The sequence below is a fragment of the Tenrec ecaudatus genome, chromosome 1 (assembly GCF_050624435.1).
Source record: "Tenrec ecaudatus isolate mTenEca1 chromosome 1, mTenEca1.hap1, whole genome shotgun sequence".
Taxonomy (NCBI): domain Eukaryota; kingdom Metazoa; phylum Chordata; class Mammalia; order Afrosoricida; family Tenrecidae; genus Tenrec; species Tenrec ecaudatus.
In genome coordinates this window covers 97,296,523-97,310,315 of record NC_134530.1, presented here as the reverse complement: position 1 = coordinate 97,310,315, position 13,793 = coordinate 97,296,523, and the positions used below count along the sequence as shown (strand labels likewise).

Genomic DNA, 13,793 nt, shown 5'->3' with positions numbered 1-13,793 from the left:
AGGCCTCAACTTTAGATTCTCATTAAACAGTGTTTACTTCTACTAAAATGTACTTACATTTCAAATATCCATTAGTTCTGATCAGCTGCTGTTAGCACCAGAACGGTAGTTGAGCTTGGCTGCTTTACAGCCTCTCAAAGCTGTGTGAAGTTAGATGAAAAAAACAAACTGGAAACATTTGGTGGGAGCTACATTCATGAATTGCTACATGGATTGCTGGATCACTGTGAACACTCACATTTATTTTTTACAATCATGCTCATTTTCATATGCTCTTGAATCTTATATTTGGTCATCTAATGACTATAGCAAAAGGAGGAAATTGTCTGACATCATTATTCCAACAAAAAGATTTTTTGATAACAAAAGCAAGATTAAGGAATTCTGGTGTGATTAAGTGCTCAGCTGAAAATAAATGGTTGAAGGTTTGAGCACAGCAGCTGCTCCCCATAGTGGACTCTACTTTCATACAGATTACAGACAAGGCCACTTTAGGGGCATCTCTACTCTATCTTCGCAGTCAGAATTGACTAGATGATATACAAGTAAGCATTTTATTAACATTGCTTTAGAAAATGTGTAATAAATTTTTTAAGCATGCATACCCACTCTCCCTGAATAAAAAACAAAAAATATGTATTGCTTATTTATTTTTAAGTTATAAAAAATAAAAAAGAGCCAATGAATTTATTTAACGTAAGTAAGTGTATCATATAATAGATATAGACAGCACATGGTGCAAGTTTTATGTGTAGATATTAAAGTATTCCCATTCAAGTTCACAAGTTACACCTTGTGAACTTGGCTAGATCTTACACTCGTGTAGAGTTCTGCTGTGCTGGAGTGCGATCTTAGCATGTTAAGGTGTGGCTTACTTGTTGTTGATCATCATGCGCTTTGTAAGCCCCGGATTCACCTGGACCATATTCTTAGCCAGGAGCTGCATATAAAGATAAAGAGATCATTTGGTGCATGCAGCTACTGCTACACAGTTGGGGTCCACTCACCATTAGCAAGATGTTTCAGCGCTAAGCAAAAAGCTCCTGGTGCAATCTGAGAAGGGAGAAAGCGCACCGCATCATAGTCCAACAGAGTGAGTTCCATGGGGGTGTGTGGCCAAAGTGTGCTGCTCTTGGACCTCTCCAACCCTGGCGACCCTCCGGAGCGAGTGCAGAGGCAGAGGGCAACCCAGGTCAAAGTTGGAAGCCCTTAACATCATTTCCATTTATCGGATCTGGTACAAGTGTGATCAGTCAAAGGGACAAAATCACGGATTTCTGGAGGGCACATGGCAGTGACACCAGCCAGCTGCAGCACCTTTGGTGGCAAATAACTATTCTGCCTGAACCAATCAATGATAGAAATAGTCATGTACATTGTTTCCTACAGCAACCTGAATTTTATTTGCACTTGCACTAGCCCGTCAATGGGGATGGCTCTCATATTTTCAGTTACATCTCAACCCACTAGGAATTTTGGTTTGACTGCTTGTTATTCCTCAGGTTGCCTCAGATAACCATACATATTTTCACTAGTCACTCAAAGGTTTGGACCAGTTCCCATGTTCTGCATCCACATCACTCACTTAAATTATTACATCAGAGAAAGCTTGACACATCTATTCTTCTGTGGGGCCACATCCAGGTGTTTCCACTGGGCTTGGAGAGGAAGTTTCCACCAAAATAGGCTCAGGCAAAGAGTTTCTTCTTTAACAAGCTCAGGTTCTGGCTCAGGCACAGGCTCAAGTTCAGGTTCAGTCTCAGGCTCACGTAAAGGTGCCTTTTCCAGTGGTTTTGATGATTCTCTGGTCATAACTTCCAGCAGCTGACATTTTTACTTCCTTTATTAGCAGCATTTTGCCTTGGGACTGTCCTCTGAAATTGCTACCGATGCCTCCATGGGGAATCCCTGGCCTCGGTCTGGGCTGTGAAGTAGCACCAGTGGCCACAGGCACTGGCTTGGAGCCTGCAATATTGGTCTTTGACTTATTTCAGTTTTCCTGGTGCTGTGTGTTTCTGGTGACCCAGAGAGCCCTGGCTTCCTCTCACCAGATGATAATTCAGAGGGAAAATGCAGAACTCGGAAGCCCCATGCAAACCAGGGACCAAACGCCACTACAAAGCAACAGTCGTCCCTCTGCAACATCTATACGTTCATTTAAATAAATATGCAAACAAGATGGTTACACTGAAACAACACATTAATTGTTTTTGTTTGACCTGTGTATGTACATATGAGGAATTCTGGTGATGCAATTATTAATTGTGACTGCAGGTCGAAACTATCAGCCAACTGCTGTGGAGAAAGAGTAGTCTGCTTCCCTTAAGATTTCAACCTTAGAAATTTTGTGAGGCAGCTCTAGAAGGTTCAATAGGGTACTCTGAATTGGAACCATTAAATACTCACAATTAAATGACTTAATAGATTCAATAGTTAATAATTCCCAGTGTAGTCTTCAACTTCATTCTTGCCTGCTATCTGGATGGAGCTGCTTTTGTGGAAAGTGCGTGTCTTAAACAGCTCCTTAACCTTGAAGTCTCCTGTAACTTCAATAGCAGGTACATTGAAACCCTAAATTACTTGCTATAAGCTGTGGGATTATTGCCATATTTGAGTTGAATGAAAGTAAAATTGTCATTTGCATTATCACACAGAATAATATTATAGGAAAAGTTTTATTTGAAATGCTACTTTATTTAATAAAATATAAAATATAATTATATTTTTCAGTTGTCTTGTATGAAATATAAAATATTAAAAAAGAAAAAAATGTTAAGCTTTTATGAGGTGTTCATTAAATAAAATAATAAGTCAAAATTGGATATCATTCCTCGATGCTATTTAAACAATTATTCTCTCCACTTTATTTACCAAAAAGGGTCACCAAACAAATTCTACCACTCATAGTTCCTTATTAATTTTTGTCCTCAAACATTTTTAATAAGTTGGGTGTTAGTTTGGTCTTCCTTGAAAAAAAATAGTTTTTCCTCCCACCGAAGAAATTACGACTAATTCCTTTATACTCACACACACATACACATACATACATATATGTTAGTTTATTGACATTTCCTACACATCCATCACATACATTTCTGCTGTTCAATCCCATTGGGTGGGGTTATACAATCATCAATGCTATCTGCTCCCCTTCCACCCACTTCCCTTTCCTTTTTCCATACCACAAGGGAACCATTACTCCTGTCCCTGTCTAAGAGGGGTCATCTATTTTAACTTTCATGTACCAAGTGATTTTAAATATACAAATGAACATATGCAATTCTAATGTGATTAATGAGGGGAGGAAATATTAAAGAAGAAGAGGATAGTTATGAGGCTCATCGATGCCATACCACACCCTGGCTTTATCATGTATTCCATGTGGCCCTTCTAAGAGGGGCTGTCCAATTATCTGGCACATGGATTTTGGGTCTCTATTGCATCCACGCCCCTTCACATTGGGCTGGTTGCTTGTTTTTGACCTTCTGAGCTTTTGCTGCCTCTTCTCTTCAACACCTCATGAACACATGGGTTGATGTGCTTCTTCCATGTTGCTTCCCCACTACACGGTCACTTGTTAAGTTACAAGTCTTTAAAACCCAGATGCTAGCTGAGCACCATCAGCCTTCTTCAGCATATTTTCTTATACACTCATATTGTCTTTAGTGATGTGTCAGGGAGCTTAGTATCATACAATGCCACATTATTAGGACAAGAGGTTCTTGTACTGAGACAAGATTTAAATAGAAACCCAAAGTCCATCTGTTTCCTTGAGATATATATATATAGCCCTCCTGCCCCACTGTTATGTTTACCCACCATTCACCTTTCAGTAATTTCTCTCAGATATAATTCAGGAAAAGCTACACACTCCTTACCATCAATTTTAGAACACTTACTCTTTGCTTGTACCCGTCATTATTGGCTCCCCTCTCCCCTCTCCTCTCATCCAATGACCCCTAGGAACCGTTGGTCCAGTCACTGTCTCCATAAGATTGTCTATCCAGAATATTTTGTATAGATAAACACCCAAAAAACATTCAGGTAATCACAAGTCTGACAGGAATCATGACACAGAGCAGATGAATACCTTTGTACTAAAGACAAAGAAAAAAATGCTAAAATCCATCAGCCCAGTCCCCATTTCTCTCCATTTTACCTAGCCCGGCTCCTGCTGACCTATACCCTTTCCATCTTCAGCAATCATGTACAAAAGGTGAACATCCTCTAAGTTCATGTTGCTATCCCCTCAGTCAGGGATGGAGTGTTCTCGTGCCACCACCCCAGGTATGCCTTTTAGTCTTTTACTGTGGCTCCTTAGGGGTTCATATGGGAACCAAGTGCTGCCCCCCAAGCCAGAAGCCTACATTCAGGATTTTTCGGGAACTTCATGGTTTCACACATATCACTGGTCTGTTGCAGGCCCATCTCAGTTTTACTCCAGGTGGGGGTACAGACCAGCCGCACTCCCTGAACTGTATCTGCAGCCATCTGCAGCACCATCATCTCGGGAGACGATGACACATCTCAAACTGAGGCTGGTCCTGAAGTCATCTTTGAGAATGAGCTGGTCAGAGCAGGAACATCGACCTCATGAATTGGCACACCTGAATGAGGTCTACTCTTGTCCTCCCTTTCCTATGGAAATATAAACAAGACTATTTATTGGGTCAATTAGTGCCCTGACCCCCACCCCCATCCCCATTGTTATTCTTGCCTTACAACTTTGTGGGCCTTAAAGGCATTTTGGGTGGGGGGGTGCCTTTCAGCACCAATCCTATCTACATCTGGAGTTGATGAAGTATGAATCATTGGCTCTGGTCTGTCTCTTGCCAGAATATCTGCTCCTCAGCCTGGGAATTGTGTGCTGTGTGCCTTTTACCTTATGCCCGTCTGCTGTTTGAACTTACCTCAGTGGACTCATGCAGTACTTGCCCATTTGTGCTTGGCTAACTTCACTTAGCATATGAGTAGTTACCACCACCCCCGGATAAAAACTGGAATTGCAATGGGCAGAGGGGAGCTTTTGTAGTAGTCCTCATTTTCCCCACTAGGCGACCATCAAGCAACTTACTCTGAGTTAGCACACCCATTGGCATCGCCTTGGAAGCCTCTCTAATCAAAATGAATTTTTTTCCTCAAAGCAGTTTTGCTCTAACCTAGTTTTTTGTGATGGCCGATTTAAGAGAATGACATGGGGCTGTGAAATTTTGTTTCCTGCTCAGTAAAAAATGCCACAGAAACTGTTGTGATGTTGAACACAGCTTATGAGGACAGCACTATGGGAAAAACTCATGTATGAGTGGTTTTCTTATTAATGACGACTGATAACAAACCTCATTCTGGACATCCGTCAACTTCTCAAACAGACAAAAACGTCTACTCGTAGTGCATTTGGAGTTCGTTCCACCAGATCAGACCGTTAATCAAGCTTTCTATTTAGAGGTTCTGAAAAGACAGCACAACAGTGTGCAACAAAAAGGACCTAATTTGTAGCAGATGGAGGACTGGTATTTCCACCATCACAATGCACCTGCTCACACAGTTATCTCAGTGCACCAGTTTTTGGCAAAAATTTGCCTCTCTTGCCCCACGCATCTTACTCACCTGACTTCACTCTGTGTGACTTCTTTTTGTGTCCATGAATGCAGAGAGACATGAAAGGACAGAGATTTGATAACATAGAAGAAGTGAAAAAAAAAAGGGAGGTGCTGTCAGCCATCCAAACAGATGAGTTTGAAAAATATTTCCAAGAATGGAATCAAAGATTTGACAAATGTATTATAATGGAGAGTACTTTGAAGGTGATAAGGTTGTTTTATAAAAAAAAAATTAAACACATAGCCTTCAAAAAAATTCCACTGTTTTGGAGGAACTCCTCATAATATCCTCCAACTCTTTCTACGAGATGAGGCATATCATAGTTTAATCACTATTTTTTTAGGGATGCATAATATTTCATTGTGCATATGTACCAGACGTTTTTATTCATTCCTCTAGCGATGGACATTTAGGCTGTTTCCAATTTTTTGTAATTGTGAACTGCATAGCGATGAACATTAGAGAGCAGATGTCTGGTGATGATCTGTTTCTTGTGTCGTCTGGGTAGAGGCCTAGTAGTGGAATTGCTGCCTATGATATCTCAGTTTCTACCTGTTTGATGTATCGCCAAATCACTTCACACAGTGGCTGTAGGTGTCCACGTGACCACCAACTGTGAATAAGAGTTTCTATCTCACCATACTTCCTCTAACACTTGTTGCTTTCTATTTCTTTGAAATATCTTTGTGGGCTATATTTATAGGTGTTAGTGGTATCTCATAGTTGTTTTGATTTGCATTTTCTGCATGGCTAATGATCAGGAACATTTTCTCAATCATTTTTGGCCATTCAGATTTTCTCCTTTACGAATCTTCTGTTCAACTCTTTTGCCCAACTCCTCAATTGGCTATTCATTATTTTCTTGTAAGCGTGCAAGATTCTGTAGAATTTAGTAATAAGCCCTTTATCTGTCATGTCGTTACTAAGTATCTTTTTGCAGTCTGTGGCTCACTTTCTTGACATCTTTTGATGTACACTAGTTTTTATTTTTAGTATCCCACTTGTCTACTTGATCTTCATTATTTCTGATAGCCTATGCATTCCCTACACTAAGGTTCTTAGTTGGTCCCAATTTTCCAATTGATGATCCTGATCATTTTGGGTTTTACTTTCATGTCCATGGTTCACCTTGAATTTGTTCTCTGTGGGGAATATAGTAAGGGTCTTGTTTCATTTTTTCCGCACACTGATATCCAGTTTTTCAAGCACCATTTTAGAAAAGGGCATCTGCTTCCCATTTGGTATTTTGGGGATTTTGTGAAAGATCAATTGTCTATAAGCTGCTGTTTTCATTTTTTGATTTTCTTTTCTGATCCATTGGCCTGAGTATCTAATATTATACCAGTACCATGGTGTTTGGACAACTGTGGCTATATAATACATCTTAAAATCAAGTAATGCAAGCCTGCCTGTCACTTTGCTTTCCTTGAGGAGCACTTGGTCATGCTGATTCATTTTTTATATCCTTCGTATTCTATTAGCCAAAATTTTGTTGAAGAGTTTTGCATTTATGTTCATTAGCGATATCAACCTGTAGTACTCTTTTTGGGGGGGAGTCTTGCCTGGCTTTGGTATCTGTGTTATACTAGCTTCATAGAATGTGTTTTGGAGTTTTTCACCCTCTTCTATGTTTTGGAAGAGTTCGTGTAGGAATGGTGTCTGAATGCTTGTAGATTTCTCCTGTGAAGCCGCCTGGATCCGGGCTTTTTTTAGTTGGCAGTTCATTGACAACCTTATCTGAGAATCCTCCATGTAACTTTTAAATGAATTTTGAGTTTGGGAGCAAGAAGTCTGAAGAGGAAAGTACATGGAACAAGGTTCTGAACAAAATTGTTACAGGACAGTCGTATGTTGTGTTGCAAAACATTTTTTGGAACAACATTCTTGGCACTTTTTTCACCAACTCAGTTTTCAAATGTCTCAAAATTTATTAATAATAAACCCATTGTCATGTTTAATTTGACAAAATCTAGTCATTTATAACACCCCCAAACAAGCAAATAAACAAACATTCACCATAACCTCTCTGTCTAACTTAACTGGCCCAGCAGATCCTGGGAAGCCATTCTTTTGATTGGATCTTACTCTGTTGATAATACTGATACATTCAAGGTTCAGAATTCATGCCTTAAAACTTTATTCATTAGCTTCAATCTTGTTTAAACCTTTTATGGAAAGCTTAACATTTTTGAGCTAGATGAATTTCATTCAAAACTTTTTAAAGTGTATTTGGTTGTACTGTGGGTTAAAGGTGAAGTTGTGTAACAGTTAAATTCTTTTTTTGTAAATTTGGCTGAGACATGATTCTCAGTGCTTTGGTAGTTAAGATCTACTAATTACTTAAAGTGTAAACTGACACAATGCAGTCCCCTCCATAATGGGATCTATTCCGTTATGAACAATCATTTGTATGATTCCGTTGAGGCTAAATATCCTCACTCGGAGCACAGCCCTTATCAAATCAATTGACAGGAAATTGTCTCAGGGGTGTGGTCTGCTTCCAAAAGAATTAGACCGTGTGGGAAAGTTGCTTGCTTTTTGTTGGGCCTAGATCCCCATATCTGGTGCTCTGACCTCAGGTTCTTTGGACTTGAACCAGCAACCTGCTATATTGTCTGTCTGTCCTGGGAATTGTCAGCAGCCTGCCACCTTACATGCTGATTTTGGATTCATTCACTTTGGTAGGCACACGTTGGTCATCTTCCTGCCAATTTTTTGTTCATCAGCCTGCTCAGGTATAGTGATGAGGAGAATCCTATAGCTTATCATCTGATCCCTGGCCTGGAAATGTACTTGAACTTGGAACTTGCCAGCTTCTACAGGTGTGTGAATGATTTTCTTCATATAAAATTCTCCTTATATATATATTTATATGCTTCACTGGTTTTGCTTCTCTGGAGAACCTAGTCTAGTACAAGTTGATTACCACCAGTTGGTCTTTGGGAGAAAAATGATACTGTAGTTTCCTGTCATTGGGTAGAGTCTCAGAATATTTATATAGAATGCTATGAATTGGGATCTATTCTTTTTTAAATTTTTAAGGTACACACTGTGACTAAGATTAGTGTGTTACTGAAATCGCTTGTTGCAGCCACACACTGATAACAAAGACAGGCTTCAATATGTTTTGTTTGGAGCACACCCATGCATGGATGAGCTAGAATACTCATAGTAATACATTTTACTTATCATATTGCATGTGTGTACTATTTTTAACCATGAAGGAGTACACAAAGTGGAGGTAGGCTGCATCCAAGTCTAACACTGATCAACTCAAAACTTTTCCTAAAATAAGCATGGTCCTAGTCAAGAGACTGAGATGATTCTTCTTATTTGTAAAATTGTAAAGGGATAATATTCATAATTAATATTTCTATCCTTATGATAATTACTAAGAATATATGTATAAAACAGTGAATCCCCTGGGTAAGCCTTCCCCCCCTTCAGGTATGATGTTCTTTATATCATTCCTCAATTTCACTTGTGAGTTTAATCCATTAAATATATTATTGAGATAGAATCTCTATTCAGATGAGATACACATGATGTTGCATTTTGGCTCTCTTGGACTTATGTTACTTTACTTCAGCTTCATCTTGAACTTGCATAGACGCCATTGCTATGTTGTTCTATAGTTCTCCCCTGGTCTTGTTCTATGTGAGAATATTGAGCCTCTCCCTTTCTACTCAAAACTCAGCTCAGCTCACTGCCATCTAGTTATTTCTGACTCATAGCAACCCAACAGGATGGGATAGAATGACTTCTGTGGATTTCTGAGACTGTAAATATTTATGGGCATAGAAAGCCCTGTTTTCTTCCCACATGGTGGCTGGTTTTGAACTGCTGACCTTGCGGCTAGTAGAACAATGCACAAACACTACCCAACCAGAGCTTCATGGATGAAGTATATTTTATTTATTTGTGTTCCATTTTCCACTGCCCCTTGTGTGTAGTCACTGTTTATATTGTTGGGGAAAATAACATGTTTACAATGAACAAGTCAATTGTCTTGCAAAAATGTAACATGACTGGTAAAGTGGAGAAACTGAAAAAAGTAGGAAGACTCTCAATGAGATAGATTGATATGGTGGCATGGGATGGAATATAACAACTGAGAGGATGAGAAACTCCTGCATTTTTAAATCAACAAGGGCCTATTATATAACTATCAGTCGTTGTTTCCAACTCTTCTATTTCAAATGCAAATATCTTTCATTGCCTCTTGACTGCATGTTTAAGCAACAGCAAATAGAAGAATTTGTTAGCATTGTTCAATGTCTTCATCATCAACTTTAGTAGCTGGTGTGTAAATTTAAATAATAATCACATTAACTGACCTTCCCTGTAGGTGTATAGATATGATACTGTCATAGACAACAGTACAGTTCAAGATAAATCTTGAAATGTTATTTTTTGACAATGAATGCTATACCCTTCATCTTCAATTTATCATTCCTGACAGGAAATCACATTAGAGTTCAATTCAAAGTTAATTCAAAAGCAGTCCATTTCAACTCACTAATGCCTAATAAAATGACATAAGTTGATTGAGTAAGGAAGGTTGAAAAAGAATCAATTAATTTGAGGTATGATGCTGGAGAAGAATATTGAAAGTACCATGGAGTGCTGAAAGAACAGACAGATCTGTCTTGGAATAAGTCAAATGAGGACAAGACTTTGTCTCATACTCTGGACATGTTTTCAGGAGAGGCCAGGCCATGGAAAATGATATCATGCTTACCAAAGTAGATGAGTAGTTTTTAAAAAAGGAGAACCCTTGTTGAGATGGATTGGCACAATGATTGCAACAGGGGACTAATCATGACAATGATTGTAAGGCTATCACAGGACCAAGCTGCTTCATGCCGTTGTATGTAGGCTACTGTGAGTTGGAACCAACTCAATAATACCTAACACAACACACAACCCCGAATTCCCATTTATGGATATTAATCTTTATGCAATCTATTTCATTCTTTATGACTTAAACTTTTCCTAGTATTGTTTTCTTTGTCCATCCATGTTCTGATTATTTTGGGCTGTTTCTTCTCAATTTTAGTTGTCCTCCATCAATACACAAATGTCCTCAAAACTTTACTCCATCTATATCACTAAGGTCAGTCCTGCTTTGAGGAGGCAGCTCTCCCTGTGCCATATTTTGAATGACTTCCAGAAGGCCTAAGCTGCTGGCACCAGGTAAGATCATGTTCTACTCTTATTAATAATGTCTGCATTGGCTAATCGATCAGAAGTGGATGGCCCTTTCCTTCTTCCATTGCTTCCTTAGTCTAGAAGTTCTTCTGAAACCTGCTTGCAGTGTGTCACCCTGTTGGTATTAAAATATCAGTGGTATACCTTTCAGCATCATTGTCATATGCAAGCTACTACAGTACAAAAACTGACAGAGAGTGGGACATGGACGTAGATGCATAAAAATGTTAGCATTGCCCGTAGAAGGATCAGTCGAGAAGTCAGGTAAATTAGGTAAATCTGTTGCCAACTATTTTCAAAGTTAGAAATCAAGGAGCTCACTATGAGGATAAGCCTGGTATTCTTAATTATCTTGTATGCATACCAAAGCTGGACAATTACTAAAGAAGACCAAAGAAAATATACTTGAATTATAGCAGTGGCAAAAATTATATTGGACATACAATGGAATATAGAACTAATCTGCTCCGAAACATAAATATCCAGAATTCTCACAAGTATGTAGGGTGAGACATTTCTCATGCACTTTGGCTGTCAAGTGGACCTAGTCCCTGGAGAAGGACATTGTGCTTGATTAAGCAGAGGGTCATTGATAAAGAATAAAAACTTCAATGAGATAGACTGAGACAATGGACTGACCCAACTGTGAGCATGCTTAGAACCCAGAAGTGTTTCTGCTACACATAGGGTAGCAATAAATCAGCCTCCAATTCAGGGCACTTACCACCGACAAGAAGTGTTCTATCATATCACAAAATTAACATAATTTGCCAAATTTACTGTGAGTTCCTATCACTCCATTTCAAATAAAAGATGTCCTTTGTCATGATAATTGATTTCAGCTACAGCTACCCTTTTCTCCTTGAATGGTCTGGGGTAATTTCCAATGAACACGCTGCTTCTGTCGTTCTAGGCAAAATCTTTTGCTCTTGAACCTGGAGTAGGATAATGAATGAACTAGGAAAGTTGAAGCAAATATGTAGGTGGATATCTCTTGCCATAGCTTTGATTTTAATACCTTGTAGAACAACAGAAACATTCATTACTTTTTCATTCTTTTAAAAATACGTAGAACATCAGAGTCTCATAAACGAGCCAGTAAAGCTCTAGCCTAGAGGAAGTGGTTTCCCAAATGGAAGCGCGGCCTTCAGGAATCGGGCAGAGCTTCTTTCCTCACTCTTTTCCTGCTCATTGTTGGGCACCATCATCTGTCTTGATTCCTTCCCACAGATTTTCCAATCTTAACCTGCGGCCAAGTGTGAGGACTAAGCAAGGAACCTGTAGCTTGAGCAAAACATAGTAGATCATTAAGCAGATTTTGAATTTACTGCCTTTCATCTCTTCGTCAGGGGCAACAACCGAAGTTTGTGTGTGGGGATGGAGAATCTATGATTACAATCGTGGATAGAGGAATGGTTTCTCCTGATATTTTTCGTTTAGAGACTAAGCAAAATTGCAGTACAGTTTAACAGTACCCTTTCTTAACTCACTGAAGGTTTCCATGGAAACAGGAATCTCACAGCCACATGAAAGGCATTTAGAGAATCTGTTAGGCTTTACCATTAGCGTGATCTAAGCATCTTTGCTCACTACTAACAAGTCTAGCGTCTCATTTAGAATATCATTGATACTCATTAAATTTCTCTGTGTGAGGTTTGGGGGATTTTTCGTTGCTTTTAAGATCTATTTTGTGTGGTTAATCAATTCCCCAGACCAGATGAATTCTGTAGAAGTATAGATCTTGAAGAACATGAAATAAGTCTTATTCCACTTATACTGCTAATTTCCTACAATCCAGGGTTTGATTTTAGTAGAGGAGCATATGGCTGCAATGGCAATTAAGGAAATCTGCTATTATTTGGGAAGTTCATGTACAATTTAAAACTTGGGAATTTTTGTTCTTTAGACAAAGCTTAATAGAGTTTTAAAAGTGAGTGAAGGGCCATAGATGATAATGTAAAATATGGAAATAATAATCTATAACTTATCAACGATTCATGAAGGAGGGTGGACGTGGGAGGGAGGGGAAAATGAGGAGTCGATCTCAAAGGCTCAAGTAGAAAGAAAATGCTTTGAAAATGATGATGGCAGCATATGCACAAATATGCTGGACACAATGGATTGTGATAAGAGATGTAAGAGTTCCCAATAAAAGCATTTACTTAACAAAATAGAAAGAGTTTTAACTTCTTGTGCTCAGTAGCTTTTATGTCAGCTGTCATATTTAAATTTGGTTTCTCTAGATATTATGTTTGGTGTGTGTTTTTTGAAGATCGTCTACTCAGGAAACTTACAATTCTAAAGGATTATTTTACTTATACTATCAGTTGGATTTTCTAATATCAGGAGGAATAATATCATTAAAAATCCACCAATTTGTTTAAAGTGATTAGAGCAATCACTAAGTCCCATTTATTTTATATTACAAACAAAGAATGTTTGTGTGATCTTGTTAGAAAAATAATTAAAATGAGAAAAGGGTCATATCTTTTTTTCAGCTCTTCCAATTGTTCATATGAATTAAACAAACCTGTTTACAGGTTTTTCTTCTTTTCCAGTTGAGTAGTTGAGGAATATTCTCTAAAACGTGTGTGCCTTCCCATTATCAAAACATTCTTAGTGGATCTCAGTAATTGTCCTTGACCTAGGACAGGCAATGAAGTTTTGCAACGAACGCTTCTGTTTAAGAATTAGGAACCCTGAATTTAGTTCTCATCTCTACGGCTTGGTAGCTGTGGGACCCTGGGCATCAAGATCTGAAGTTCATTCTCATCATCAGGTTCTGGTTGTTAGACGTTAGCTCATCCCCACAACAACCTTACGTCTAACAGAAGGAAACACTGCGTGTTTCTGTGCCCTGCTCACCAGTGCTGTTACATTTGCGCTCCCTTTGCAGTCACTGTGTCAGTTGAGCTCATTGAGAGGCTTCCACTTTTTGGTGATCCTCCAACATGCCCCCCGTGATGTCTTTTCCTGGTCTA

At 38.8% G+C, this 13,793-nt stretch overlaps 1 pseudogene; it reads right to left on the bottom strand.

The window, feature by feature from the left end:
* Positions 1–779: 779 nt before the first annotated feature.
* LOC142431148 (G2/mitotic-specific cyclin-B1 pseudogene) lies at positions 780–4,503 on the bottom strand (annotated as a pseudogene).
* Positions 4,504–13,793: the final 9,290 nt, after the last annotated feature.